We start from the raw sequence: 6000 nt of genomic DNA, 5'->3' as shown, positions 1-6000 counted from the left end.
CGGGACAAGTACTAAGGAGACAGGTACAAGCTAGTCTCAGACTACACAGAGGTCACTGTGGCCAGTCTTCGGGCATCCTAAACCACGGAGCTCTTAAAGTGAATACTCTTTCCTGAGTCTAATGATCTCTTCCCTCATCACCCAAGATGATCAGTGGCATTAAAGACATGCTTTGCTGCTCTGAGGATTGGAGAGCCCAGCCAGGGTGGGTACCCTGTCTAGGCCAGAAGGGAAACCTTAATGATCTCTCCTCTTCTCCCCTCTCCCCACCACCCCCCTGCCTGGCCCCCAACACCTTCTACCCCCACATGCACCAATGAAAGGGACTTTCCCTCTCTAACCACCAGGGTCTCCAGTGGTGAGCAAAGAAGATGACAAAAGACGTGATGTGGTTTCTACTCAGTTAGAAGCACAGGAAAAACTTTCAAACACCCCTCTGAAGGGAGAAAAACCCAAGTACGGAAGGAAGTCTGTGCACCTTCAACACAGGCTTTACCCTTCTTCCCCTCCTCCTTCCTCTTCTCCTTCCTCTTCTTCTTCTTCTCCTTCTTCTCTCTCTCCCTCCCTCTCCTCTTCCCTCTTCCTCTCCTCCTCCTCCTCCTCCTTCTTCTTCCTCTCCTTTTTCTTCCCCTCCCTATCCTTCTCCTCCTCCTTCTTCTCCTCCTCCTTCTCTTTCTCCTTCTTTTTTCTTCTTCTTCCTCTTCTTCTGTCATTCAGAAATATATGCCTCTCTTTTGGAGCAGCCTACCACATGCCCAATGACCCTCAGCAGGACTCCCAGAGAGCTAGGGCTGGAGGTCTCTCCCAGAAAATGCCCATCTCCACTCTCTCCACTTTAAACCCTCATTTCTCTGATGTGAAAAAGATTTGGACCTGGACTCGAGAGATGCTTCTCTCATTTGTAAGTTATATAGCTAGTTTTAAAAGATTCCTTCCTTCCTTTTCTCTCTTATTTTTTTTTTCTCAGCCAATCCTCTTAAGAGCATATAATTCTTCAGGCTATAGATGAACCATAATATATTATGTTCTTACACTGAAGTTGGAGGGAGGGTTGAAACAGCTGTAATCTATCTAAAATGGGCTGAATGGTTTGCTTCAGATAATGCGGTTTTCAGTCTGGAATCCACGTGTAGGTCAAAACGAGAGAAGACAAAAACTACCAATTTGGAGCAGTGTGACTATAAATCTTGTAGGGTTTCTGTTGGTTGCAAAAGCTGTCCAACAGGTGGGCATACTGTAACTCTTCAGAGAGTTCCTAGAGGAATCAGGCCTTTGGGGATTACATTGCCTGGGAACAGAGAGGTGGTGCAGGCTGCCCTCTCTCAACTTTCATCTCCGCCTTCAGGAACGTTGGTTAACAATGTACTGGTGATATTTAAAACAGAGAACATACCTCTGTAAACTCAGAAGCAACACACTTCTCATGTGCACTTGAAGCAGAAAATATGTTCATTTGTAGGTTTCCTTTCTTGTAGAAAACACATTCTCTGTATTTTGAAGTGGAATGAACTTAAAGCCACTTTATCCCAAACAACATCTGAATTTTTGCAACTGCCCAATACCTTCTATCTGAGGATCACTGTGCCCTTCAGCTGCAGTTGCCAGGTCTCTCTGAGGCATGCTGTGATGAGTGGGATCAGCTCTGTGCCTCAGTTTCCTCTTTGGAACACTGTTAGCCTGAGGCTGACACAGAACTGCTGAAGTCTGACACCCACCGTTTTGATAACACACAAGGAAACGTTAACTCAATCTGGCCCTTTGCAGGGAAAATGGCCACCCCCAGAGTGATGGGAACCATTCAGTGAGGGGGCATCTAGAAGAAGCTTGCCTTCGGAGACTGCATGGTCTTGTGGAGTTTGAAGTGGGATGGGTGCAGAATAACATCGGGCCATTTGTAGGCATGGTTCTCCCAAACTCCCTATCCCCTCCTTTCTTTCCTGAAATGTCTGCAGAACTCGTTAAGAGTCAAGCTCCTGACAAGGCAGAAGACAGTAATTTAATGCTATAAAGCTCTGTTGTTTTGGCAGGCCTGCCCTAAGTTTAAGCGACATCAGTGACTCCTGTGGGCCCTGCCCAACTCGGCAGTAGCAGCACTGACTAATCTGCTAACGTAGGAAGCAGAGTCAGGAAGCTGGGATTTGGTTTCCAGAGCCAGCAGGAACTTGTCAGGCAGCTTGGGTGTCGACCTCCCATGCTTTGATATTCTCATTTCTAGGATGGAGATACTCAAAGGCCAACCCTACCTACCTCCTTCATGAACACACTCAAAGAGGAAAGAAGGTTGCCTTAAACTTTCCACTGGCACAAGACCAGGTCCCTTTTGCAGTAACAGCAAGAGTGAATACCAAGATCTGTGTGGGGCTTTGAGGAAAACCTCAGTCCCATTGGCCAGATGTACAGAACTACAGTCTTACCCTGGTTATTAAGAATGAAACAGATTCATTAAAATTGGACCTCATTCTTTGATTGTGCAGGCGGCTGTGCACATGGGCTAACTGCTCCATGGGTCTCTTGGGTCAAATGTTCTTCTGGACCGCCTTACCTCAGCCCCCTGAACACTGCCAGACGACCTGCCTCCCCGGAGTCTGCCAGAGATGAGGGTGTGCTCAGACGGGGTGAGTGTTGCCCGATGTAGCACTGCCACACAGATTTTCTTGGAATTTGTGACCCCCCCCCCATTTTCCACTTCCTTTCTGATGGAACAGATAATCAAAAGTTGGCTGCGTGCAGGTGGCTCTGATATAGAAACGTGTTCTACACTTGGAATGAGCAGGAGGGGCGGCCCTGCAGCTTTGGAAATGGCTCGTTCCATTTATACCAGCTGTTCCTCATGATGCCTGATCTACCTTCTGGTGGTGCCCCATCACTTCCCTTCTTCAGCCCTCTTCCTGGAGGATCTGAGGACACGGTCACACTGGGAGAACTGGTTCACTTCCTGAGGCTCCTGGTGCTTCCTCAAGGATCCAGGGGGAGGGGGCAGTCCTGTCATGATTGGCATTTCATATGTTAGCCTTGAGCCCAGATGTGCTCCTGAGAAGGGTATTCTGTTGGCTCTTGCCCCAGAAGACATTTGTGGGAGGACCACCATGTCCCTGTGGGAACATACCACCGGGAATGGCAAGGAGCACAGAGTAGGAAATCATGTTCTGATTGTCAGCAAAGGGCAGAGGCAGGCGGAAGCTGCAGGCCTCCAGGAACATCCTGGCTTCTCCTTCCCTCAGATTTGCTCACCTTCCACAGGCCCCCCTCCATGGCTTGCCTGTGTCCTATATGTCCTCTGGAGGATATCACCTGCCTCGTAGCATCAGCAGGTTGGAGAGATGACCAAGCTGAGTTTTCTGTGTTCAGGGCGGTAAAATGGCCCACATGTGTCTATGCTGGAGGGTAATCACAACGAAACTGACACTCAAGTAGAAAACGGTGTCCGCCCACAGGAACTGCCCTGCACCAACTGCTGTGTGTAGGCTAGCCTCCCAGTCACTGCTCAGGTCAGCCTCTGGCTTCCACGAGCTCGTGATTCAGTAATAACTGGAAGCACAATTGCTTTTTCACTCACTATTTTTTAACGGTTTATTCATAAAGCAATTTTTCACTTTTCACTTATTTTCAGCCCCTTTCACATCTATCTACTCACAGTTTCTGTCTTGGTTTAACCTTTCCCTCTCTCCTCCTCCTTCTTTCTGCTTCATTTTGCTTTATTCCCTTTTTTAAACCTTGAACCGTTAAAACAGTATTGAGGCCTCGATCGCCCTGCTAACCAAAATGTTTCCTTTTCAACATCTTCCTGGGTTCTCTTTATTAGGTTCTCATCTTTTTTAGCTACCAGTATTTTTGTCCTTCTTTCCTTCTAGCGGCAATGAACTTAAATCTTTCCCAGTCTTCTTACACGTATGCCTTTGGTTTAAAAAAAAAAAAAAAAAAAAGGATGAAAACAAACAAAAACCCACGAAACTAAACATCCTAGAATTCCTGGTACTTTAGCAGAGGTTTGATTTAAGCACAGACCATTATTTCCATTAAAAGAATCTTGATTCCTTTCAGATGAGCATATTAATTCCTGGGGAAAGTTCATGGTTCTCACAAATTAGCAGGACCTTTGCGAGCCCAATCTTTTTGCCAAAAGAAGCCACAACAGTTGTTTCCATACAAGCCTTCACCTCATTTCCATTTTCTCTGACATCTGCTCTCTAAATTACAAATATCTGCCTATAGCAACAATCAGAGTTCCAAGGAAAACAAACCAAAAGGAAATAGGAGAAAACGATGGAGTTTTAGCATACAAAGAGATACAATATTTCTGAAAGAGGGCAGAGACAACCTAGGACTCACCCCTTCATTGTGTGGGTCAGGAAACTGAGGCCCAGAGAAGCTCCAGGACTCTGTTGAGAGCACATGGTTAATTAGGGGCTGAACCTGGGCTAAAATACAGCGTCTCTGGGCCCTGGTTCACTGCTCTGTCCACCAGAGTAGGCACTCATAATCTCAGTTTGGGTATATTTTTAAATTCTGGCCTAGGGAACCACGGAAGGAGGAGTCAAATCACCCCATTAATCATCCTTGGTTGGTCTCACAGCAAGTCACTACCAGGTTACTTGTACTAACTTGGGGGTCAAGAAAGAGTTAAATGGAAGGGTGTGCCCCACCTCCTTTGCCACACCTGGGTGAAAAATGGTAATCAAGGGAAGCCAACTGACCAGAGGAGTGGGGAAGGAATAACTGCACTGCAGTTGCTTTGCAGAGTGCCAGGTGGGAGTGGCACTATGTTTTGTCTTCCCTCCCCTTTCAGAATCCCTGAGAAGAACTCAAGGGTGGAATGTATTTTCAAGTAGTTACAAAATATACAGAAGACTTCGTTTCATGGTATCATGGATTCTTCCTCAGAATTGGGCAAGCTCTCCAGATCTGCCTTCCATTTATATATATAGAAACTTAAGTTCTCTACTAAAGCCTTCTATCTATCTTGTCCCCAGCCCTTCGATCGTTCTGAAGGTCAATAGAAATCTTTGAATTATAGACGTAGGAAGGGTTTGCCAGAGTATCTCATACATCTTGCACTTTCAAACAAGTTGATTTCTAAGTCCTCCCAGGAAGGAGATCTTACTCCCTCTTCCCCCCATTGGAAAGGAACCTTTGTGATACCAGCCCTAAAGATAAGTGTTAGTCCCTGTGATTCAAACCCAAGTCCTCCTCTGCTATGGTTTAATTTCATCGCCTTTGCTCTGCTCCTCGCTTGCAGTGGAGAAGAGCTGATTGCTTTCATGTACAGGTGAGTTCTTCAGATCCCTAAAGATGGGGAGTTTTGCCACAATTCCATGGAAACAACCACCTTTTGTTAATACACTGAAGAATTTCTTATCAAAATTACCCATTGGCACTTACCTGTCGCTTCCTGTTTCTTAATGGAGGCAGAAGATGATCAGGTGACTATGTTTATACTAAATAAAAGCTTTTATCTTAAATCCAGAGAGAGGGAAATCTACATGTGGCCAACTGGTTCACTACTTGTCAAACCTGGAAAGAGGAGCAAACTAGGAGAGGGTTTGTTAGTTTACAGTATTTTGTGAAACTGGGCATGGAGAGTATTTGCATAAATCAGGTTAAAAATAACTTTTTGGAATCTTGCTGTGTTTTTTTTCTTTTTCTGCCTAAATGCCTAAATTACATAATTAAGGCTGTATTGAGATTAAAATCACTTCTCATTTAAGCAGCAGCTGTCAGCAGCGTTTTGAGCAAATGGACTGGGGGGTTCTGAGGACTTGAAGTTTGGAAAAGAAAGTGATGGGAGAATTATCTGTGAGTCCTGAAACATTTCTTGCAGCTGCCGTACACCCAGAAGTGGACTCCAGAGAGGTAGCCAGTGCTCAGAACGATCTGATTTCTTCTGGCCAGAAGTTGACAATGAAATGGACATGTTATGGACAAAGTCCTCATGATCTCCTAAAGGAAATGAAGAGTCTTCCGGTTTGGTGCAAGGATCACATTCTATGTAACCTCTCTCCT

This window comes from Neofelis nebulosa, chromosome 6 (assembly GCF_028018385.1).
Source record: "Neofelis nebulosa isolate mNeoNeb1 chromosome 6, mNeoNeb1.pri, whole genome shotgun sequence".
Taxonomy (NCBI): Eukaryota; Metazoa; Chordata; class Mammalia; order Carnivora; family Felidae; genus Neofelis; species Neofelis nebulosa.
The sequence above is the reverse complement of the archived record's forward strand: the minus strand, read 5'-3'. Positions refer to the sequence as shown.